General features: G+C 46.5%; 1 protein-coding gene across 2 annotated transcripts in view; it reads right to left on the reverse strand.

Moving 5' to 3' along the window:
- The window catches only part of MGAT5 (alpha-1,6-mannosylglycoprotein 6-beta-N-acetylglucosaminyltransferase), a 335,937-nt gene extending 310,896 nt beyond the window's left edge, over window positions 1-25,041 (reverse strand). For both annotated transcript variants that reach the window (XM_044242594.1, XM_044242593.1), the window contains exon 1: window positions 24,704-25,041. The gene's annotated coding sequence lies outside the window, so the exon portion shown is untranslated. The remainder of the gene's footprint in view (window positions 1-24,703) is intronic.
- Window positions 25,042-25,760: the final 719 nt, after the last annotated feature.

Here is a 25,760-nt window from a genome sequence, read left to right on the forward strand (position 1 = left end):
ATCTGTAAGGAGGTTAACAGTAATTGCCACCTGTCATCAACCTTGGACATATTTCACAAGAGCCCTGTGAGGAGGCAGTCTTTGTCTCCAACTGACAGATGAGCACATAGATTCAAAGAAGTTGACATGGATAAGCAATGTGCCCCGAGTCCCGCACCCCAGATGGGCTTGACCCCAATGTTGTTCTTTCCTCTCTGCTGCACTAGCTTTTAAAAGAAGGAAATGAGGATTCACGGTCTCCAAACTGCTCCTGAGCTGGGCCTACAGGGACCAGGCTCCCTAGTTTTAGGCAAAAAAATAAAACAAAACAAAACAAAACAAAAAAACAAAGAAAAAGAATTTTATTTTATTTTTTAAAGATTTTAACTATTTATTAGATAGAGAGCGAGCAAGCACGGGGGGTGGGGGGGCAGAGGGAGAGGGAGAAGCAGATTCCCCACTGAGCAGGGAGCCCAATTTGGGGCTTGAACCCAGGACTCAGGGATCATAACCTGAGCCCTAGGCAGACACTTAACTGACCGAGACACACAGGAGCCCCTGAAAGAGAATCTTAATCTCAAAGAGCTACCTAGCTCAGAAACTGTAATGAAAGCACTCTATGATAGAAGTGAAAAAAATGTATAAAGTATGTCTGTAGGGTAAAATTGTTAGCAACAGTTATCTCTAGAAAGTTGAGAGAGCTCTGCTCTTCTGTACTGTTTGAATTTTCTACCATGAGCATGAAACTTAATTTCTCATTTAAAAAAATGAGAAAGGAAGGCAAGAGGGAAGTACAATGGGTTATCTGAACATACAGACCAATGGTTCTCAAGCTCAGCTGCACACTGGTTCACCTGTAATTACTAAGGTCCCACCCCCAGAAGTTCAAATTTAATTGGTCTGGGCTATGGCCTGGGCACGGGGAATCTGCAGGCTATTCTAACAGGCAGACAGGGCTGAGAGCCACGCCCTCAGTGCTAGTCTGTTAGGATAAAATTTAAAGCCCAGGAGGAAGATCTTCGCTTTTTCTATGCCATGGAACACACTGGCAAACGTGTGCAGCCCCTGGACATCTCCTTCATATAATTTTCAAATGCATACAATAAAACTCAAAGAATTCCAAAGTAAACAAAGTATACTTAGATTTATGGGGTGCCTGGGTGGCTCAGTGGGTTAAGCCTCTGCCTTCGGCTCAGGTCATGATCTCGGGGTCCTGGGATCAAGCCCAGCATAGGGCTCTCTGCTCAGCAGGGAGCCTGCTTCCCCTTCTCTCCCTGTCTGCCTCTCTGCCTACTTATGATCTGTCAAATAAATAAATAAAATCTTTAAAAAAAATTATACTTAGATTTATGTATCACAATATTTTTTTAACGATTTATTTATTTGGTGGGGGGAGGGGTGGAGGGAGAGAATCTTTCATTCAGACTCCCTGCCACCACCGCCTTAAGAGAGCCTGGAGCCTGACTGTGGGGCTCCATCCCACAACCCTAGCCAAAACCAAAGAGTCAGGTGCTCAACGGACAGAGTCACCCAGGCGCCCCCACAGGATTTTTTAATTGTGATACAAGAATGGGTGCTCTTTATCAAGACACCAAGTGACAAGATCTAAAAGTAGCTCTTTGATCTACCATCATTTTTAAGTAGTGATGAGTGTAAATACTATTGGGGGATATGTGCAACCACATGGACTTACTGGAGACAAAGTCGGGCTACTTCTAATACTACTTTGGTCTGTTGCCTATGTGCACCATGGAAGGAAATGCTGAATCCCAGTTAGCCTCATTGTGCATAAAGATGGAATGCTTTTCCCACTCAAGCTCACAGATTTCTGGAAAAAGAGGGAGGAGGGGACATGTTATTAGCACACAGAGTTCCAGGAGCCGTTCGTCTCAACAGCAGCTCTATTACCAGGTGAAAAATCTCAAACAGGAGAGAAGGAGAAAAAAAACAAATGGTAATTTCTGGTAGAGGCTCTTCCTTTTGGGGGTGGGGGGTAACTCTGTCAGGCTCCTTCAGCCATGAAAATTGTACATTTCCTAAAAGCTAACTACACTATATATTTTAATTATAGCAATTTTTTTCAAGTACCACTTCCTGTGAAAGGATCTCTGTTTCTTCCACTAAAAAGATTCAACTGTTTTTTCTTCCTCAAGACATCCATCACATGAATGCCAATATCTTGGAATTTAAAAAGGAGGTTTCTTCAAACTTTCTAAGTGTTTAATCAATTGGTTCCTTTTCATACAGTGCGACACGGCCTGCATAGAACCAGAATGCTTTTTTTCTTTAACCTGAATTTAAAATACTATTTAAAATACCACGTATTGAGTGACCATTATACTTCAGGTACAGTGCTAGGCTCTCTTCAGATACAGAGTTAGTTCTCATGCTGACAACCATGCTGTACTCCTACCTCATCTCACTAATACAGAAATGTGATTAGGCGCCTGGGTGGCTCAGTGGGTTAAAACGTCTGCCGTTGGCTCAGGTCATGATCCTAGGGTTCTGGGATTGAGCCCCGCATCAGGCTCTCTGCTCAGCGGGGAGCCTGCCTCCCTTCCTCTCTCTCTGCCTGCTGTGATCTCTGTCTGTCAAATAAATAAATAAAATCTTTAAAAAAAAAAAAAAGAAAGAAAGAAAGAAATGTGATTAGGAATTCCAAAACAGAGCCTGATGTTATCACTCTGGGGGGGGGGGCGGCTGGGGAACAGGGGGTAAACAAAGCCCCAAAGACATTAACATCTGTGTTGAAATTCCAGTTATACATGAAAAGGTAGTTATTTTTAACTAAACAATAAACTATTTTCCTGGTGTGGGGAGGGACCGTCACACCCACTTATCCTAGCAAGGGTAGTTCACAGGCCTATTTTTCTTCACATGTTTCTAAGGACTCCGGAATGATTTTTAGATTGTTTCCACTCTTCTTCCATTCATGAAGTATTAACAATACTCTGAATAAATGCAGGAGAGAAGCACAATGGGAACCAGTAAGCGGGCACGTGGCTGGCCAGCACCCAGAGGTGAGAGAGAGCCAGCTGTGGGGGCAGGCACCCAGCACCCCCAGGGCCTGGCTACACAGTGTTGCTAACAGCCTGGGGAGGGTCTACGGGACACCAACAAGGTCACTGTCTTCAAAGAGGAAGGTTTCTATTCCAAAATGACAAGAGGGCTTTTGAAATGACCCTATGCAAATGTTTTGATTCAAAATGTTCTCAAAACTCATTTCCTTTAACATCTGAAATGGGGTTGGGGGTAGGGGGTTAGCATTATTTTGTGTTCTGCCCTCCTATGAAATCAGTTCCTCACAAAGGCATTTAATGAGGTGGGAGCAGGTTCATAATTAATGAGTTGTTTAGACATTAACCAAGCACCCTAACAGAAATTAGGATGCTGCCCTAAGCTCTCCTTAAAAGAGAATACAGGAAAAAAAAAAAGAGAATAAAGAGTTTGGGGCAAGGAACGTAGCAGAGATCACGAAGAAAACTAGGGCTGACCAACATCATGGACACCTTTAAACCAGCCCAAGAGGAAGTCTCAGCCATGTGTCCCCTTTGTTCTTTCTTATCTTTCTCTTCCATCAGGCTGGAAATCCATAAGAGGCTAGTCCAGGAGGAAACTGGAGGTGGGGGAGGGGGGTCAGGGAGGAGAAAAAAACTGGCATTTATTGAATCCTAGCAAGTTTAAGGGACTTTCACATGTATCATTAACTCCTTTCATTTTCCCCAAAACCTATCAGCTAAATAATCACCTCTCCAATTTCAAAACAGATGTCAGAGAGGTTAAGCAACGTGCTCGGAAGTGCACAGCTCAGAACAGCAGAGTCAGAAGTGGAAGCCAGGTCACTTTGGTAAAAGACCAAACTTTTCCTCTCTACCCTGGCCCCCTCACTCCTCTGAACTTGTGAGTTAACTGCAGCTCAAACTTCAAGGTTAAGGAAAATGGTATCCCAGGTTCCTAAAAACAAGCATACAAACAAACAAAAAACTTCCCTAAATCATAATCTCATGGGGAAAGGGGAGAACATTAGTGAATATCCAGGAAGTCAGAAGAGAAGGGGAAAAAAAGTCCAATTTTCAAAAACAAAAAAACAAAATACAGGGCTCAGGGGTGGAAATGAATTCTAGAAACTAATGAAGTTAGCGGGTTTTCAAGTTCTACGAGGAATATTCAGCAATAGTTTGCGGTCACTTAGAAAAGGCAGTCTGTAGCACAAAATGGGTTTGCAAAGGCCAGTCACTCCAGGCAAACTTTATGCCCCTTCTGGTGGGTACCCTTAGCTGGTCAACCAGGAAATGGTGACAGAGACACAGAGGAGACCTAAAGCTTCTGTTTCCGCAAGCCACGTGACCTGTCTTTCATATGACTTCACCCCCAAACACAGCTAGACAAGGGCCTGTTCAACTTCCCAAGCCAGAAGTCTTCACAAATACTTCGTTCACACATCCCATTAGTAAAAAGGGAGCATGCACCCCTAAGATATGTTCATTTGTTTTAAAATAATAAACATGTATATATTACTGAAATATAAGCCCTTTTTTTAAACTTTATTAACATATAATGTATTATTTGCTTCGGGTGTGCAAGTCTGTAAATCATCAGGCTTACACGAAACCCTTAACTTCAATGAAAAAATAAGAATAGAAGTTTTCACATTTTCTTCCCATACCCCAGGGCTTATCCTGAGTACCAAATTTTGGAAATCACTGCCCTGGGCTCACAACATAGTGGCCACCTGGAGCCCAGTAACCTTCACCTTCATTCCACCTGATCCACGCCCCTGACATCTCGTCTACATCAACTGTCCCTGTCTCCACTCCCAACACTGCGGACCTGTCCTCTATGCCCCAGAGTCCTGGGAGCACTTCGTTCCATTTCCCTGGGCTCACAGGCTACCCCTCCCAGACTCCCCTATCTCCCTGAGTCATTTGCTTCCAAAGTCCCCTCTTTCCCCAAATCCTTGTCCTCCCCCACCGTCATCATGCAGCAGCAAAATTCCCAACAAACTGGATCTCCCAGAAGAGTCTCCCTTTGCCTTCTGCATGCAAGCAGTTGGGCAGCACCAGAACAAGTAGATGAAGACACAGAAACCGACCACAGGAGCAGTGTTACTGGTGACTTCAAGCTCTCCTCTTCCCTAGACCTCTAACATCAGAAACTCGGGCTTTTTCCTGTCCTCAGTCTGCTCCATTTCCCTTTACCCCAGCCTGCAATTCCAAACTTGGCACCCTCTCCCCGGTCTACTTCCAGGAGCCAGCCCAACCTACTTCATCCACCCACTCCAACATTTACTGAACGTGCACTCTGTGTCGGTGCCCTTCTGGTACTAGAGAGACAGGACTGAATCTCACGGCACTAGTAAATTCTAGTGCATTCTAGTAAATTCTAGAAAACAAACAAGGTCCGCCATTGGTAGGTGATGGAAGTAAAGCTGTTACAGAAAGGGCAGGGAGCGCGTAGGGGCCAGAAAATCCTCTGCCATTAAATCATCTGCCATTAAATCAATCCCTAAAGATGTACAACTCAGTAGCATTTAGTACATTCACAATATTATGCAAGCTCACCTCTGTCTAGTTCCAGAACATCATCACCTCAAAAAGAAACCCCGGGCCCATCAAGCAGTTACTCCCCATTTCTCCCCCTCCACCCAGCTCCTGAAAGCCCCTAATCTGCCTTTGGTCTGGTGGGGGGTTATCTATTCCCGGTATGTCCTGTCAATGGATCACAGTCCCTGTCTATAATGACCACACCTCTGCTCCTCCCGATTCCTTCCCTCTGGCAACTGCTTTCCCCTCTTACTCCTATTCCCCTTTACTTCCCCCTTCCCACTCTCCCCACCCTCCCACCTCAGGACTCTTACCTCCTCCTGCCCATAAAGCTCTGTCACCTGAAGCATTGGTCCTGAGACCCCAGCCTCTACCTTCAAAATAGCCTTCCTAGCTGGCTCTTTCTCTCCTTTAATGCCTAAACCCACACTGACCCCGGTCCTTAGCCTCCCGGATTCAGGCCAGCTTCGCACTGCTGTAGAAGAACCCGTACAGCACAGCAACAGCCTGGATGATGCTTTGAATGCAATACGTCCAAAGTGAATGGTTACCCTCCCGTCTCAGCCCTCTAGCCTCCTTTCCCCCACTGCCACTTCAAGTTCCCGTGACCACTTCCTAGGACCACTGCAGAAGCTTCTCCCCTGGCCCGATCTCATTCCTGTTCCTTCCACCCTTCACAGGGCAGCCAGAACACCCTATCTGAAATCCCAAGTTGCCTGTCACTCCCCCTCAGGAGCTCTCTCTGCAGTTCTCAGGAGCAAGCCCCATCGCCTCCCCACAGCAAGGTTTCCTGACCCGGCCTCATCTCCAGCGGCCCCTGCCTTGCCCTCTGTGTTCCGGGAACAGCTGACCGCTGAGGCAGCGCTCGGTTTGCCCCACCTAACCTCTCTCCTTGGCACACCGTCCCCCCGATTCTCCCAAATTCTGTACATCTTCCCAGGCCCGGTTCAGGTATCACCTGCCAGGAGTTTTCCCTGATGCCCCAGGTTAGACTAGGCACCCTTCCTGCCTGAAGGGACTGCCATTAGGTGTTTATGGATCTGCCTTCCTCTTTAGACTATAAGCTCCCTGAAGACCCTACTGATCTCATCCACCCATCTACCCACCTATCCACCTATCCATTCCACAAAAATGCCCCAGAGCCTACACTGGGCCAGGCACGAGGAAGACAAGTGAACAAGGCGAACATGGTTGCTGCCTTCAAGCAGCTGACAGTCCGGCAATGGAGGTTAACAAGAAGGTGTGACAGCCGCCCTACACACACACACACACACACACACACACACCCCTCACAAGCATGGCCCGGTGTGGGCTCTAGAGCCAGGCTCCCTGGGTTCCAATCCTAGTTACACTACTTGTTAGCTGTACAACCTGGGGCAAATGACTTCACTTCTCTGTACCTCAGTCTCTTCATCTCCAAAACTCGGACAATCTCGTACCTATGTCACAGGGTCGTTGGGAGGATTAAAAGAGCTACAGATATAAATCAATGAAAAGTATCCATAACTCCCTGGCACACAATAAAAACACTTATAAGAGGTAGCCTTTCCTAGGGTGCCTGGGGGGCTTAGTTGTTAAGGGTCTGCCTTCGGCTCAGGTCATGATCCCGGGGGCCTGTGATACAGTCCCACATCCGGCTCCCTGCTCAGCGGGGAGACTGCTTCTCCCTCTCCCTCTGCCTGCCGCTCCCCCTGCTTGTGCTCTCTCTCTGTCGAAGAAATAAATAAAATTGAAAAAAAGAAAGAGACTTAGCTGTTTCTACTAATACTGGAACAACAGAATATTTATGACAGGTCCCTGCCCTAGATGAATGGTCAGGTATTATGTTCACCTCTGGACACCTACACCTGACATATAATTCCTCAGGAGACTTGCCCACTTTGGCAGAAGAGACAGGGGCTCACGAAGCTAGTTAGTGGCAGGGAAAGCACAAGTCCCCAGACCTCTGACTTCCCAGCTGATATTTCCTGCCCCCTTCCAAGAAGACCCTTGTTAACCCAGGCCAGCCCAGCTGCTCCGCATCTGCCACGGTCTGTCCTTTTCGGCAGCAGAAAGGCTGCCGCTTGCTACCTAGGCCCCTGCAATTATCCCCCTGCTTCCCCGTCTCATGTTTCTCTTCAAATCCTGTTTTTTCTGTCTTACAGCCTACGGTCCCTACAGTCTGGACGTTTGGAAGACAACCAGAGATCGCTGCATTCTTCAGGGAGCAGCTTAACCAAATCACAGGAGCGGGTGCAAATCCCTGAGCCCACCCCAGCCACACCCCGCCCCCAGTCCCCCTCTTGGTCCCAGTGGTCACTCCTGATGGGGGAAAGCTTCGTCACCAGAAAGTGTCATTTTGCTCCCTCAGAGACTGTTTACTTGGGGTGCTCCAAGGTTCGGAAGGCAGGGCCCCAGGCACCAAGGTGTAGAAGGAAGGCCACGCAACAGCTCTTTAACTGAAAGCCCGATCCCAAATTTCCAACCAAACAACGTAACTCTCACCCATCCGCCTACTTAGTCTGGGTTGCCAGCAGTGCCTCTAAATGGTATGTCATTCTTTGGCGCTGCTGACTTGATAATGAATGGCAATTCAGCATGACTTCTGAGAGGCTGCGGTGTGGACGGGACTGCTGTTAGGAAACTTTGGCTTTTATACCTCCATGGGCCTCAAAAGCAGCAAAGAACATGACACAGGGAACAAATAAATCCTAGAGAGCTGTGTGATGTTCTTTATTACTTTCCATGGTTGGGCCGTAATACCGGTTATAAGTACCTTGGGCTTCATTTATCTTCATGTCTGCACCTCTGCTGAGTGTGTTCACACGTGTGTGTCTGAGGCTCTCGGAGGCATGGAGGCTCCTTGTCACAAGCCAGAGTGTCCAACACTGGCTGGGCTGTCTATTCGGGTGTTGGGATTTCATTTTAACGTCTCACGGCAATGATTATACTGCACAAATGGGCCTCGATAATAACAGTCGTGGACAGAGTGCTAACAACAGAAGTAGTAAATTTCATCTACACACCTTACTATTGAGAATCTACTCTATCACCACCCTGTATCATAGCAGCTACTGGCTAGGAAGACATTTGCCCTGGATATGAGATTTTATGAGTCTCATTTTATCTTTCTTGTAAATGCTAAAGCAGACCCATTCTTTTCAACGATAAATGGAAAACCACATCTTAGGAAGAGAAAAACCATCTGCCTTCCCCGAAAAAAAAAAAAAAAACCCTTTCTATATTTTTATATAAAAGAACATCCCTACTAGACATTTCTCTTGCCAAAGGGAACGTTTACCTAGCCTCAGAGGCATTTCTCTTTGGCTCTATATGTAGTGCAGAACGCATCTTCACAAGGTTATTCATTGGGTGCCTTTACCAATTCATCTGGAGATGAGACAGCCTGATCTAACACATCTAACAAAAAACAGATAGGCTCTGGAAACAGAGACCCGAAATAAAGCCCCAATGTGCACCTTATTAGGAAGGGGACATTACGTACCATCGGAGCCTCTTCTCCCAGCATAATCATTACTAACATTCCCTTTTACTCTCAAAAGTGTTCAGGTTTGGGTGGTAAAATTATATGGGCCCCTTATGATTCTGTGGGTCGCTGCACACATGACATTTAACTTCTCCAGACCTCAGTTTCACATGTGTTCAGTGAAGACAAGTGAGTCTAATTTACAGGGTTGTCATCAGCATGAAATCAGACAATGTGCTCCAGGCCTGGTTCCCAAAAGTGCCCTGTACTCCCCTGAACACCAGCTACGTGCTCAAGAGGTCCACTTTCAGGAAAAAGTGTTACTCTGTACGTGAGGTCCTCACCTTTGGATTGTCAGTTTGAGGACCTGTATTTTCCACTTTTCATGATGATGGGGTCTCTGGAATGGTAACGGGATCTCTCTGTATCTAGCAGCTGCACCATTAACTTCGTTGTCCACCTGACTGGGAGATGAGTTACTCACGGATATTTAAACTTTTATCCTTCAGATCTTCTGCACGCTGTTTGCTCTCTCCACAGATCAACATTCATTCCACAAGAAACCTCTATGAAAAACAGACCCAGTAAACGCAGCTCAGAATGGGGAAGAGAGGTAAGGGAGCCTTCAAACTGAGCAAAACCACCACCCCTCAGCCAATGAAGTCAGTGAATTTCCTGCTTTCTCAAGTCTTTCCCAAAAAAACACCTGGTCTTATGGATCCAATGACAGGACAGTTTCCTTGGTAAAAGGATATGAGGTATCTCACTTCAAAAATCAGGCCAAATGATGGATCAAGAGGATATAATACAAAGTGAACTCAGTCAGAGAAAGACAAATACCACGTGACTTCATTCACACGTGAATTTAAGAAACAAACGAAGAAAAAAAAGAGAGACAAACCAAAGATCAGACTCTATAGAGAGCAAACTGAGGGTCACCAGAGGGGAAGTGGGTGGGGAAGGGGTAAAATAGGTGATGGGGATTAAGAGTACGCTTAATAATGGTGAGCACTGTGCAATGTACACAACTGTTGATTCACTATATTGTATACCTGACACTAATAGTTAAACACTGCATGTTAATTATATTGGAATTAAAATAAAAAATAACAATAAACAGGCTATCTATTAAAAACTTACTCAAAACTTAAAAAAAATTAGGGCAAGTGGCGCCCACAGTCTTGCACATAAATCTGTAAGGACAATCGGTAGCACAGGATCAACAGAATTTTGCTGTTCCCTTTTCCAAAGAGTGAGCAAGAGAGATGCTGTCACTTCATTAATTAGCTTGTTAAGTACACGTATGTTCTCTTTACTCTGACATGAGCAGTAACAATATCATGTAATGGGGTCGGTCCTAATTCCCTAAGGGAGTAGCTTTTACTCCATGAAAAATTTGATCAGTAACTAAGCCCACAGAGAAACGAAGGTTAAAAATTTCAAACTACTCAATTCCAATCTTCAGCATATTTTTTGAAACAAAGAAAGAATACGATTCCCATGATTATTTAATATGGTTGTCCAAGATATTAGTGTTGAATGCGTGAAGAACTCTCCCTATGCTCAACTTCTAAAAAATTAGAAAGGAAATGTTCAGCATTTTCATGCTCTAAATATAGATTTAGAAGCTGTGAGAGGAAAAAGATGCACATGGCAGCACAATGACTCCGTGTCTGGAGGACAGCAAGGGCATTGGGCTCGTCTGTGGCAAAGTCATTTCCTATTAAGAGAAGTTTCCAGAAACAGAGGAAGGTTGAGGTTCTTCCCAGAAATCCAGTGATAGCTGCAGCACGGCACACTCTAGGCTGGACTCCCTGGGTGGCAAAGTGGCAAGTGGACACTGATGGTGCTGTCCACGTCCACCCAAACCCTATCTTCTAGGAAATGGCCCTCCCCCATAAGTGAGATGGTAATGAAGAACACCCTGGCAGCCATTTATGCAATATTTCTTAAGCAATGCGGTCTTTATTAGAGTTGGTTGTGATTATGTAACTCTGAAGCATACAAAGAGGAAAAGAGAAGTTGGGATGTATATAGGGAATTGTCTTGCAAAATGTCCGTAGTTTTCTCCACTTGAAAAACTGAACTAGAAATCACACTTCTGCTTAGGATTCAGATAATCAGTATGTTTTGGCTTTAAATGCATCATGTACCTTGTACTGATCAATACAGCCTTGCCGGAGGAATGTTCTCACAAACTTGCCTCCTCATGTCTGATAAAAGAATGAGCCAAGGCTTGAATCAAGCTCAAACCCTTGACCAGCTCTGGTCTAAGAAGAAAATAAACCAAATGGGGATAAACCCACACCCCTCCCACATTCATATCTGGCAGTCTTGGGGAAAGGCCATGTTAGGGGAAGGTCAACTCCCAACAAACTGAAGAGACAGGGCAGGGTGGGTGGGCACCTTGCCATTCTACACTGAGATTTCTGTACCACCACCCCCTGCCCCCGGCAGTCTGGGGACATCCACAGATCCCTTCTCGGGATTTTTTTGAAGACATAAAATCAAATACACAGGATTACGGAGGAAATTGATGATATTTAAATACGGTTACCAAAATATTTTTTAAAATTGTGATAGAATAACACATATGCTTATTTATTAACACATTAAAAAACACTATCTAGCTGTAGGTGTAATAACCACCATAATTTTAAAGTACTGACAATTTCAAGATATTGGTCAGACATCTATAACATGAGATGAAAATATTGGATATCTACTGGTGACTAAATCACAGACAATAATAATCATACTGTGATTTATGGCCAATATTCAAAAGCTAAGGATTGCTCAAATTTGGGTTAGAAGTTAGTGAAAACCAAGGTGTAGTATTTTCCCGAACAAGCTCACAGCCTGAGCTAAAAGCCTGACAGATGGGTCTGAAGTAGCTCATGTGAAACTCAGGTGATAAGCTGATTTGATCCCCTACACCTATGGTTCTTCCATAGGAGAGAATGAAGAGGAGACCCACAACCGAGCCCTGGTCCAGCAGAAGCCAGAAACCACAAAGATGGGAGGGTGGGTGGTGAGCACCATGGAGAGTCTACCATCCACACAGACCGAGCAGTATGGGGCCAACACATCTCTTCCTTGTTTCATAGTCGGCCACAGAAGATGTATGAGGTACAGTTTTTTTATTTCCTAAATGATCAGTGTTAAGAATATTTAATTTAGCTGAATCATTAGACTGGAAGAAAAAAATGACTTTACAAATCACTTCTCCCAGTGCAGTGTTCTAACCTCTACCAGCCCTGAAGCTCCCAGCTTAAAGCAAACTTCTAAAACCCCTTCACTATCTCAAATCAACTTCTTAGATAACCCTCCTAAACATAATTTCAAACATATATACTTGTTGCCTTAAGAGTAAATGAAAAGGAAATAACTGATAACAAACCTAATAGGTATTTTGATATGCAATTAGTTGGGTGAGATGGATCTAGAAGGCATAATGGGGGCATTAGTTGCTTGTGTTTTAATGTAAAATAAAAAAAATTGGTCAGCTACAAATGAAGACTGAAATGGGTGACATGGTAATGCCAGGGTTGGTGTGATTTTTCAAAATGGCAAACATTTCTTGGTACATTTCCCAATGAAACAAAGCACAGTCTTCCTTTGTCAGCTGAGAAAGACAATGCTTACCTAAAATATGCAAAATGTTCTTTGTTTATGTGTAAGATACGGCCTCTAGGTTCAGGTAGTAAACAGGTTTTGTTGTCCATGATTGTCTCATAGTGCAACATGGGATACATTTCGGAGTATAAGACTGTTGCAGGGGCTCCCGGGTGGCTCATTTGGTTAAGTATCTGCCTTCAGCTTGGATCATGATCCCAGGGTCCTGGGATCGAGTCCCACATGGAGCTCCGTGCTAAGCCGTGAGTCTGCTTTTCCCTCTCCCTCTGCCCCTCCCCCCATTTATGCATGGGCACACTCTCTCTAGCTCTCTCTCAAGTACATAAATAAAATCTTAAAAAAAAAAAAAAAAAAAGACTGCTCTACCCATCACAGTTAGCAACCCTGGTCCCCACCAATAAATGCTAGTAGCACTCCCCAATCAACAACCAAAACTTCCCCCACAAATTTCTACAAAGCCCTTATACAAAGCCCTGGAGCTAGCCAAAATCCCATTGCAATGCCTAGCTCTGCCCACCTCTGGGTGATGTCAAGCTGGGCCACTGAGGAGATACTCCCCAGGAAACTGCAATTTGTGTTACAAGAAATATTATTCATGCTGGATGATTTCCCCAGTAGCTAGTGTCACCCACGTTCTGCCTTTGGGACAGAAAGAAGCCCAAGGTAGGGGAGAATTAACCAACCAGGCAGATGGACTCAAAGAGAAAGCAAATGAGATTCCTGGGGTGCCTGAGGCCTCCTGCCCTAACATGATTTCTGCACTTTGTTGAAGCAAGCTCTATCAGGTCCCTGTTGCTAGCACTCAGAAGAGTCCAACCACCTGCCTGAACTAAGGGAGGCAGTTAAGATAAAAAATACTCAGGGGGCATCTGGTGGCTCAGTCAAGTGAGCATCTAACTTGGGCTCAGGTCATGGTCTCAAGGTCCTGTATCAGGCCAACATAGGGCTCTACACTCAATGGGGAGTCTGCTTCTTCCTCTTCCTCTGCCCCTCCCCCTGCTTAAATGCTCTCTCTGGAGAGCTCTTTCTCTCTCTGATAAATAAAAACAAATACTCAGAAGAATCTATTCTAATGTCAAAGAAGCCACCTTATTTAGGGGACATTTCTTGATCCTACCTAAACTCTTCATGCTGTAGCTGAAGCTCATTTATTTTGATTTCTTTCTCACTGCTGATAAATAAATGAGCCAGCGACCATTCTTTACCTGGTATTTCTGACTCTAGAAAGATACATCCAGATCCTTCTGAAGGCTTTTCTGTCTCGGCTTCTTTTCATCAATCTCATTAGCCATATGACATAAATAACATTGTTGTCCCTCCTTGACAGGCTTGGAAAATTTAGGTGTCAGAAAAATTTGGTCTTTAAGGGACCAAACTGGGTCTCAATGAAAAAAGATTTTTTTCCGAAGTCTTTCCAACCCCTAGAGTCCATGATTTAATGTATTTAAATGTTATTATGCTCAGGAATAATACCACCCTAATTCAGAAATGTGGCAATAAGGACCAACTGTCAGAAAGGTGTGGTAAAAAGAAGCTACCTCTGTTTCTCTCCCACTTTAACTAATGGACTCCATTATATCACAAAAAAAGGCACTGCTGCAATCTAATGAATAAATAACTAGCACTTGAATGGAATCTGTGTCCATTTTAATTCCAGTTAGTTTCCACAAGAAAGCCTCATTTAAATTTGAAAGGGGGGCGGATAATATTACTTCAAAATGATATATTTTAGGAATGCTCCCAAAGTGTCTTATATAAGTCAGTCAGGTATAATGTTAAATCACAAAAACATTAATTGTTGAATCTAAGTAAATAGACGAGAGAGTCAAAGTATGACACAGGTAAAGGGGTAGTTCACATGTGACAGATCTGTTTAGTGTAATTTCCAGAAGAATATTAGGAGAGCTAAAGGTCACTTGAACAGTGTCTTCTAAAACGGAGGGTCGCAGCTAACTGATAGGTTATGAAATCAGTTCAGTGCAAGGGTCAGAAAACTTTTCTTCAAGAGCCAGGTGGTAAATACTCTAGACTTTATAGGCCAGATGATCTCTGCCACAACTACTCAACTCTGCCATCGGAGCTTGAAAGCACCCACAAACAATACATGATCAACAGGAGTAGCCAGGTTCTAATAAAACTTCATAAAATCAGCAGCAGGCCATGGTACTGACCCCTGACCAGCATTTTTTAAGGCTATGAAACAGAACAGGAAGCATCTGAGGGCTTCAGAGGCAGAGGGGTAGATAATGTGTCTTGAAACTCTTCTTGCTGTTATATACATGTAAATATGACTTAGGAGTTAATATGAATTTCTAACTGTACATTGGGAGTCAAAGCCAGCATGCTAGAAATAACAAATAGTTTGAGGAGGAAAAGCAAGTCTGCTTTGGACTTCAACTGATAAGAATTTAAAAGACAACCATGTTAAAAAAAGGGGAGGGGATAGAAAAAAGGGTAGATACAATGAGCAAGTTCTTGAGCCCAAACTATAGCCTTAAAAGAATACTTTAAAATGTATTAAATTTGTACAAAGAATATTAACTAGTTACAAGCAGTCCAAAATTATCTTCAAAAGGAAATACTTCTCACTAAAAATACTAAAAATACTTCTCACGCTATTCAAACACCTGATGTGAGGTGTGTATCGGTTAGCAGTTGCCATGTAACAAACTTCTCCGGAACTTAGTGGCTTAAAACAACTGCCTTTGATTGTTTCTACAACTCTACAGGTTAGTTGGCTGGTTCTGGTGACCTAGGACAGTCTTAACTAATCTTGGCAAGACATGCTGTGGAGACTTTGAGCACCCAACAGTTCAGTTGTGGGCTGGCTGGTCTAGGGAGCCTCGGCTGATACCACTGGGCCCATCCCCATGTGTCTCTCAGAACTCTCCATTAGGCTAGCCTGGGCATGTTCTCACAGCGGTGGCAAGCCCAGCTATGTAAAAGGCACTCAGAAGCACATAGGCTCTTTTAAACTCTGTCTACAAGACGTTTGCTAACGTCCCACTAGCCAAAGCATCACGTGACCAATCCCAGTGGTGGGGAAGGGATGGAAGGGGGACTACAAAGTTAGAAAGTAAGAAGTGTAGATACAGGGAGGCCATTAATTGGGGCCATTAGTGCAATCAATCTACCACAGGCAGTATTTACTGTCATCACCTTGGCAGAAGCAGAGATTCAATATTATTTTACATTTCCCCATTACCATTTCTCATTTTGTTTTTTCATTATCACATCAGAGGCAGAAAGGCAGAGTGAAAGGAACCCAGACTTCAGAATCAGTGAGATCCACTTTCGCAATCCTGGCTCCCACACTTCTGGCTTCGTGACCCTGAGCAAGTTCCCTCTGCCCCTCGGCTTTCTCACTGAAGAAGGACTGCTGATACCACACAAGCCTCAACATGTAGATGTGCACAGCTCCATGTATGACCACAGCAGAACTCAAATCCTAAATACTGGGTTTTGCAAACAGTCCATTTTAATACAGTCAAAAAAGATGAGGGAAATAAGCAAATTTCCTATGGCACTAAAGTTCCTTCCCAGAAAGGAGGAGTTCTACATAAAGAGTAAAAAAACATTTCTTGACAGAGTTTTGAGCACTGTGGGAGGCAGAAAAATGGCTCCAGCAATGTTCATGTCCTAATCCCTAGAATCCGTGAATGTTACCTTACAGGACACATAGGATTACATTTAGGATCTCGAGATGAGGAGATTATCCTGGATTATCCAGGCGGGCCCAATCTGATCACATAGATCCTAACATCAGAGAACCTTTCCTAGCTGTGGTCAAGGAACCAGGCTGACGGCAAAGGGGCAAGAACTCAGCTGAGCATTACTGGTTTGGACAGTGGAGGAAGGGGGCAAAAGCCTATGAATGTGAGCTGCCTCTAGAAGCTGAAAGAGGCCAGGAATTAGATTCTTCCCTAGAGCTTCCAGAAGGAGCAGACACTTGATCTTACCCAAAGAGGCCTGTGGTAGATCTCTGATCCACGGAATTATAAAACAATAAATCTGTATTTCCTTAAGCCACTAAATTTGCAGTTATTTGTTACAGCAGTAACAGAAGGACTGCATAATCTTGTAATCTTTATACCAAAGGCTGACAATAACAGAACCGAAGTCTCTCTTGAAGGCACTGGAGTGGCTTCAAGAAACTGGAACTTGGAGAACACTAACTAGGCATGGCATCAAATATGGAAAAGTGCAACTGATTCTGGTTATAGGGGCAATTAGAGAAAAGGCATTATGATAGAATGAGCAACTTATTGTCACCGAAAATACTTTATAGTATTTTCTTTATAGCAGTCTATAGGAAAGTGCAATAAAATCATAATCCATATAGTCTTCAAAGGCATCCTAACTATAGCTCTGACCAGCATGTGCTAGGCAAAAGCCATATCAACAAAATCTTTCCACATAAATTTTCTAGAGACTTCTTTTAACTGATGGCTGCTCCAGATCTGCAGTTCCATTCTGATCACTCCTGCTTTCTTTTGTAGATGATATGACAAGAAGGTAATACGCCCTAGCAATGTAGAGACATGGACACACATACACACCCTATTTCACACACAGTCCCAATTAGTTGGGCCCATATGCCTACGAATTATGCTTACAGTAAGGAAGAAAAAAAAAATGTCTAGAAAAAGTCCACTGATTGATTTAAACAATGGAACGTAAACAAGCACAACCAAACAGGCCCTCCAAACTAGGAAAACACCTAAGCATATGAAGGACAGATTAAAGAAAGTAGAGTTAGGTAAGGAGGCTAAGCTCAGTCACGAAGGCACACTAGAAGAATCCCACTGATGTAGCAGAAGGTAAGAGATGCCTCATTTGACACATGAGGAACCAAACTCATGGAACACCAAATTGACCCGCATGAAGACAACCAGCTAACTGCAGAGACCGGTCTGCCATGGCGCCAGTTTACCCATGATGCCCGCTGCCTCGTTGGTCATGTGACTCGTCATGCGCACATGCTCTGTGCCAGGCAATGGAGCTTCCAGTCGCGCTTTCTAGAACTCTGTTCTCCTTTCTGAGAGGGGTCAGATGTATTGTTTTTTTTTTAACCGACCTAGGGAAAAAATAAACAACTTTCCCTTTTTGAAGCTTATTGGACAGGGAAAAAAAAAAAGCAAATAAAGAATAGTGAATCTATAGAAAATGGTAACATTCACCCAAGAAAATTAAATCTGTACATCCCAAATAATGGATGATGAAAAATCATCCCATAATGTCACATAATGAGGCCCTTCCCTTCCCCATCCCTTCTTAGTGCTCTACTAGCCCTGGTGGCTCTGAAAAATGAGAAGAGTGGGGGCGAAGGAAGTCCTATGGAAGGACAGAAGTACAAAGAAACGCACCGAAGGGACACAGAAACATCATTCTTTGCATTAGGCAGAGATAGTGCTCTCCTAAACACCATGCGTGAGAGAAAGAGTCGGTCATTTAGAAAACTCATTGGCATGAGCACTAGTAAATAAAAAAATCGGAACTGAAAATAACAGATGGTTAAGAAAAAAAAAAAAAAAAAGCAGCTGCAAGGAGATTGATATCAAACTCCCTGTTCTTTGAACGTAGTTGTTTCTTAGGGAAGCCGTAATGCAGGTATGTGCACAGAATTTGGCCCAGCTTGCGGCCGGGCAGATCGTTAGCCACTTTCCCCCACAGCACTATGCCACACAGAACCACAGAACTCCGGGAGCCCAGTCATTTTCTGCTCTTTGATTCTCAATTCCCCAAAGGAAAAAACAGCTTCACTAGGCAAAAGGGGTTATTTCTAGGCTGAGAAGTAGGGACCAAGGCCTTTTATTTCTAAATATACAAAAATAAACCTCCCTAAAGAATAGTGATAATAAAGGGTTGGTGCTTCTTTGGTAAGCATCTCAATGGTGTACTGAAGGGAGTCGACCAGCAAAGGCAAAAACAACTTGAGTTTTCCCTCAATCTTTTTTTATCCAGTAAGGGAATTTTCTTTCTTTATTCCACACCTCCTTTGCCATATGTAGAGGATTATACGTCAGGACTGAACAGAACATTGGCGCTCTTTCAATCTCCTCTTACTTTTCAACATAAGAACTGAGACCCAAAGTGGTCACGTGGGCTGAATTAATGTGTTCTTCATTTGCATACTGCTTCCCAACTGAGCTGAACTCTTCCTGGTGGGCCCTGACCAGGACTAGACTTCTAACTCCATGAGCAGCTATGGACTATTTGTTAACTAGAAATGTTCAGAATCAGGAACAGGCAGGAGCCCTGGCAGACCCCATGTAATGGTCATATGGAAGGAGTAAAATGAAAGGAGATGGTGTTTGCTGTCACGCCCAACTAGAAGACTCCACGAAGTATGGTCATCCCACTGGACAGAGGAATATTTTCCAGGATTCCACAGACACTGTGGGAGTGTCCTCACTGACCCTTTATTGGAACTGTTAAGAAACAGCTCTGAGGCCACTGCCAGGTCACTTCTTGCCTACCCCATGCTCCTGTAGAGTGGAAATCAATGCTGAGTGGGGTCAGGAGCCCTAAGACACACACACACACACACACACACACACACACGTAGAAAACTTAAGAGTGAAATGTAAAATCCATCCCAGACTATATTCTTAAGATGTCAAACTTACTAACATGAAGAAGAGGACACCTCACTTAAAGACATCATTTAAGTTGCTCAGATTGTCCCGTGTGTGGGTGGTGAAAAGATGCAGACACACCATCTGCTCCCCACCAGATCTAAGGTGAGTAGGTTGTGAGCTCAGAGGCACAGGGGGTTCTTGGAGGGGGAGGGCCAGATGCCAAATGACCAGCACATTTGCTTCCTGAATCATTTCTACAAAGAAAGGGGGCACACAACTGTTATCAGTTGTTATCAATTGTTCGTGTGAGACCAAGGGTCAGAACTGAAACCCAGCTTTGTCACTGCTGTCCACTGGCTGATGAGACTTCAAGTAAGCCCTTCTTGCTCTCTGCAAGAAGGAATCCAGAAGGATCTCCCTGAACTGCTTTCCAACTCCTGAGTGTCAAAGGCTCCTCTTGGCTTTGGTTGGAAAGAAAGTGCTGGCTGCTTCAGGATGAGCTTGCTAGCCTTAATTAAGCACAGCTCAGCTAATATGGACTCTGGACCTAGACCACCTGCATTCAAATCCTCACCTGGTCACTTGCTAGCTGTGTGTGATCACAGTCAGGTTTCACAACCTCACAGACGTCCCATATATAAACTGGGAATGACAACAGTGTCTACCTTACCACTGTAGGGAGTAGTAACGGAAATAGGAAAGAAGCATATGCAATCAGATCAATTACAGAAGGTAAATTTTTCATCCCATCTCTATTGTTCTGCCTACCTCCTGACATTTCTCCATAAGGACACATAATATCTGTGATGATCATCAACACAACACACTCTCACGAGTGGACTGACACACAAGAGATCCAACACTATTACAGTGGAAGACTGTTCCATAGAGGATACTTACAAAAAGCATCTTACCAGTGTGACGGGACTTAGAAGCCGTCTGTGCTCAGAGCTACAACACTAAGGAGTACAGCTGAGACAGGAGTGGGTGGGCGGCACACATTCCCTCCAGGGCCAGCAGCAAAAATCTGGGTGGGATGCAGAAGTGAGGCTGATGGAGAGAAGTGAGTTGGGGTAAACGGGAAGGGGACACAAACCATGAGAGACTGTGGACTCTGAGAAACAAACTGAGGGTTTCAGAGGGGAGGGGCATGGGGGGGATGGGTGAGCCTGGTGGTGGGTATTAAGGAGGGCTCCTATTGTATGGAGCACTGGGTGTGGTGCATGAACAATGAATGTTGGAACACTGGGAAAAAAAATTAAATTTAATTAAATTTAATTTAAAAAAGAAAGAAAAAAAGTGAGGCTGTTAATCTATTCTAGGGGTAACCTTGAAGGGCCAACTTTTTTTTTTTCTTTTTTAAGTAAATCAAATGCAAACACCAGTATTTAACTCTTACAAGTAATAAAGTACTTGGATACACCTCACTCCTAGGGGCATGGGCAACAGAGTGGTGAAATACTCCTTAGCCATCTTTGATAACCATCCCAGGTGGGGCCAAGGTCCAGCAGCTCTCAACACAAGCACTGCAGGAGTGGGGGTAGCAGGGACAGTTTATAGGGAAAACTCTACCAAACCCGGCCATGGCAGCTTATCCCCCCTTGCCTGTCCAGATTTTTCAGGCTGGACAAAGGGCCTTAATGGAAAGGCTCCTGTTCGCTTTCCAGAAGGTTATGCATTTGGATAAGAGAGCTCTGGGATTTTGAAAAAATAAAGTGATCCTTCCAACCCCTCTCACGAACACATACAGCTTTCCAGATGTGACAAAGTTGGGAAAACATGCATTTAATTGTAGCAGTGAAAAAACTAATAAATAAAACAGCCCAAGGAAGCAAACAGAGCACAAGTCCCCATGCTTCCAGCTGAGAGAACATAGTTCAAGTACTAAGGCTCCTGGGAACCACCTTGGCGACCTTCCAAGAACTGGTAGTTTGCATTAACACACAGAAAGAGAAGGTCAGATAAATTAAAAGTTCAAAAGGTAATTTTGAAGAAGGACATCTTTATCCTCAGCCCCAGCACAGGGCATGGCCCATGGCAGCTGTGGGACAAACTTACTCCATGAACCCACCTGAGGCTGGCAGAGAGGTCACACGGGGCTCCGATCTGTGATGTTGAAAGCAGATGCCATATAGGATAGGGACCGAGGCCAAGACTAGAAACTTCGAGAAGGGCCGGGGGGATCTCTACTCAATTTCCAACATATTAAAAAGTACAACCATCTTCTGGTTATTAAGAGTGACTCTACACTTCAAAGTACTTATGAACTTTAAAGGCAGCCTAGTAAAACTTGCACTGACAAGCACACTTATTTGTGACACAAACCTCTCAACTGTCACCCACACAGCATCCACCCCAAATATAAAATTATTTTCTCTCTCTCTCTCTCTGTCTTTTTTTAAGTACCTGGATTCTAGAACACATACACCTTCTGCCAGCCAAAACTCTGCTAACTCTTCACCCGACACAAGGACTCTTTCTCAGATTTTGCCATACACAACAATAAACCCCCAGAGACAAAGCTCCTAACAGTGTATGCTTTCCTGAGATTTCCTAAAATAAGATCAACACAGGAAGCCCTTCACTCCACCAGCAGCCCACCCTTCTAAAGCCAGGAGGCCAAGACATGCAAAGAGCTTTACCTCTCTTGGGAAGGAGGAGGGCATCCACCTGCCTGAATGACCATGGAGTGAGAAAGGACATGAACTTCCCAACACAAGTCTTATGATGACTGCTCCGTGCAGTTTTCTGGACTTCTTTGCAGGGCACCCTGGCCACTGTCTGTCCCCTGCCAAATCAGTCTGAGGGTGACACTGCAGTGACTTGATCTGGAAAGGTGGTGTTAAATGACTGACATCTACAAGGGATCCTGAGGAGTCACACTTCTCATGGGAGGAGCCAAAGCCCCCCACCCCCCAGCCCCACTAGAATCACAGGGGGACTCTGGCATTTCAATGCGTTTGAAGGCCAGCTGGGCAGAAGGCTGCTTTAGTTATTTTTAAACTGAGAAAACTGAATGGAAAGGGAGAAAATCTGAATTCCTATGATCTCCTGAGAGGTCCCTTCTAGCTCCAAGATGCTACTAAAGAACACTGCATATGCACATACTTCTTTATAAAAACGTATATATACATACATATGTGTGAATATATATATGTACTGTATTCACACTTAAAACACAAAGCACTTGAAATGTGCGCTGCTGAGATCAAAAAGCCCATGCACTGCTTGGCAGAGGGGCTGGGGTGCACAGATGCCATTGGCAGATTTGGGCAGGGCCCCCAGCCCTCCTGCCATCCCCCTCCACCAAAACACCAACCCATCCAGCAGCTGTGTGTGTGGAGGCAAGCCCCACAAGGCTCTAAACCAGGACAGCAGACTCCTTTCTCCTAGTGACTCCAGGCCTAGATGTCCCAAACCCAGGCAAGTTGGAACAAAGGCGGAGACCAAAGGAAAAGTCTAACCCTTAAGTCCTGGCACCCAGCTCTGCCAGAGTCAGGTGTCAGGCACAGGAGGTCCTTTCTCCTTTTGTCCCAGCTCCTAAGGGGGCAAAACAGTCACATTCTCCCTCCTCCCCTATCACTCTGTTTTTCAGGGCCTCTCCACTTCTCTCTGACTACCCAGATGGCAAGCTGGTAACTGGAGAAAACTAAACGGCCTCCAGAAAATGGAGCTGCGCTCCAATCCTAGCAGTGCCAAACTTAAGGGTGCTTATCTCAGCCTTGAACAATAACAACAAAAAGAATCTGTAGGAAAGAAGGAAGTGGGTGGTGGTAGTGAAAATCCATTTATCAAGACTGATCCGTGATGGGTTTGGCTATCATGAAAAACTGTTTTTTGATTTCTTGAATTAAAAACAAGGCAGTTCTGACCCTTCATCAAGGCTCAAGATAGCCTTGATAGAGTTGATAACATGGTGGTGGTTGGGGGCGGGGCGGGGGGTGCTCTCCGAGTAAAATCCAACCAAGTTCCTCGGGTCCTGACAACGAACACTGACGGGGACACCAGCTTCCCACTTCTGTGTCTTTACAATGAGATACCGCCGCTAATACTCAAATCTGAGTGTTTCCAGGTGCCCTGTGGCTATCCCACCCGAACCCCACACACACCGCGGCTTTCTCCTCCCCAACTTCACAGCTCTGTAAGTGCCCAACCTTCTCTAACTGGGCCGCCAGAGCCGGGAGCGAACAACAGTGTCTGCCCCGCGCCGGCCTTGGCAATCGGAACCAGGAGCACCGGGCCCTAGACGTCGAGCCCGGTATCTCCGAAAACCTTAAGCATCGCCTACTTCCCCAGAGCACCCTGCTGGCGCTCCGAACGAGGCTGGACAATGCAAGCGCCACCTCTTCCCTCTTCCGCGCGGTAGCTACGAAACCACGGCTTTGTGTGTGACAGCAAGTGTGCGCGAACGTCCCCAGCTCACACACCCCCTTTCACCCAGTCGGCTCCCGGCGCGGGGTCGGTGCGCTCAGAGAGTGCATAGGGAGTGAGTCCACCATGCAAGCGGCCGCACCGCCAGGCCTCTGGCCTCCCGGCCTCGGACCTGGCCTCGGGGAGCGGGGGATGACATCCATACCCCCGTTCCCAGCCGCGGGGGCGGTCGGCGCCAGCAGCGCTGGGATCTGAGCAAAAGCGAGGCAGGGGCCAGGGGCACCAAACGGCGACAGGCGGGCGCCGCGCCCCCCACCCGCGCGCTCGGTCGCCCCCAACTTAGCACGCGGTGGACCGGGAGGGGGGCCCAGAGGGGGCCGGGAGGGGGCCGGGCGGCTCGCGACTGGGCAGGAAGTTCCCAGGGCTGCACTGAGCATGCTCTCGGGGAGTGTGTGCGCGCGGGTGTGGGCTCTGCGCTCCCCGCAGCCTCTTCGGCCGGGCTGACTCGCGGAGCGCCCTGACGGGGTCGCGGGCCGGAGACCGGCCCCAAAGGGTTGGGGGGGGTTCCCCCGGGCTTCCCGGTTCCTCAGCCCGAGCGTCGCTCCGCCGCATCCCTCCTCTTCTGGGCCCCGGGCCAGCCTCCCTTCTTCTTCCTCCCCACTGGCCGTTGGCTGAGCCCGCCCTGCGCGCCCCGGTTCCCGGGACCCCAGCCCGGCCCACACCCGCAGCGTGACCCCACCAGGCTCCTCCGCGGTCCGAGCGCCCATCTGCCATCCCCGGCAGCTCGCCTACAGTCCGCGCCACCAAAGCCTCCTCTGGACAGTCCCTTGAAAAGCCCACAAGCCTCTTCCCCAAGGGCGCGGGGGGCCTGCTGTATCCCTGGAGAGGGCTGCCCCATGCAGGTGGGCGCCTCAAGGCGCGTCCCCCGCTGCACTCCCGGGTCCCGCAGAGCGGTCGCAGCCAGGGCACCTACGCAGGCGGCAGGCAGAACCCCCGGCCGCGCCGCCCTCGGTGCAGGCTCTCCCCGCCCGCGCCCAGCTCCCCGCGCCCTCCGCGGTCCCCTCTGCGTGCATCTCCCCGCGGGGATGGCGAGCCCGACGCGATCGCCCCGACCCAGTGGCTCTCACCTCCGTGTTGAACAGCAGCAATAGCAGCAGGGAGCGCCCGCCAGCCGCTGTCCCCGCGGGGCCCACGACGCGGCGGGGCACGGGGTCGCGGCGCCCCGAGCCTGTGGCGCGGCTACCTGGGCTGGATCGCGCCCGGGGCCGCCGCGGCTGCCGCGGGAGCCGCAGGGCCGCCGCCGAGCGGGCCGCGGCAGGGACGGTCTGCAAACTCCCAGCCTTGGCGGGGCCGCACGCGGCGCGTCCACACACAGCCCGGACGCGGTAGCGACGCTCTTCGCGGGCTCAGCCTAGCGGGGCGGGGGTCTGTCCGCAATTTCCCCTAACACCCCCAGCCCAGCGTCTCTAACTTCTCACCGCTTCTGGGCTCGCGGCTCTTGAAGGCAGGGATTCTGGCCAGGAACGTTCGGCAAACTCTCCGCCCTCCCAGGCCGAGCGCTCAGCCAATTCGGAACGCCCCAGCTTCTCAGGGGCCGTCTGCAAACTCTCAACTCTGTCGGAGAGGACTTCTAGCAACCTTTCAATTCTGCAGCCCAAAGGGAGAAAGGAGCAAGGGAGACAGGTTAATCGCGGCCATAAATAATATTCTAGCAAGGTCGGGGATAGTGTGCCAATGCTCATATGACAAAGCATCCTCCAGAGTGGTGCAGTCCAAGGGCCTCGAGGCACCAGGGGACTTCTAGCAGCGAAGCCCAGGCAGGGAAGACTGGGGGCTCACCCATTTACAGGAGCATACAACTTTAACAAGTGCCCTGAGTTTCAGTTTCCTTCTTCATGAAATGTGTTCTAGGTAGCCAAGTCTACTACTTGGTTTTTATGACCTTGGACAAGTCACTTAACCATTTGAATTCAGCCTCTTTATCTGTGAGCATAATACTGCTTCAAGGAGCCTATTTTGAAGATGAAAGAAAGCAAATGTAAAGTACTTAGGTATACTTGGCATATGGTAGGCGCTCAATAAATTCCATTTCTCTTTCTTTTTCTTCCTCCCACCCTTGGATTCATGCACACGCTGGATGAGCTAGCTGAACACTGTGCTATTGTAAATTTACAACAAAATAAA

Source organism: Neovison vison, chromosome 3, assembly GCF_020171115.1.
Source record: "Neovison vison isolate M4711 chromosome 3, ASM_NN_V1, whole genome shotgun sequence".
Lineage (NCBI taxonomy): Eukaryota > Metazoa > Chordata > Mammalia > Carnivora > Mustelidae > Neogale > Neogale vison.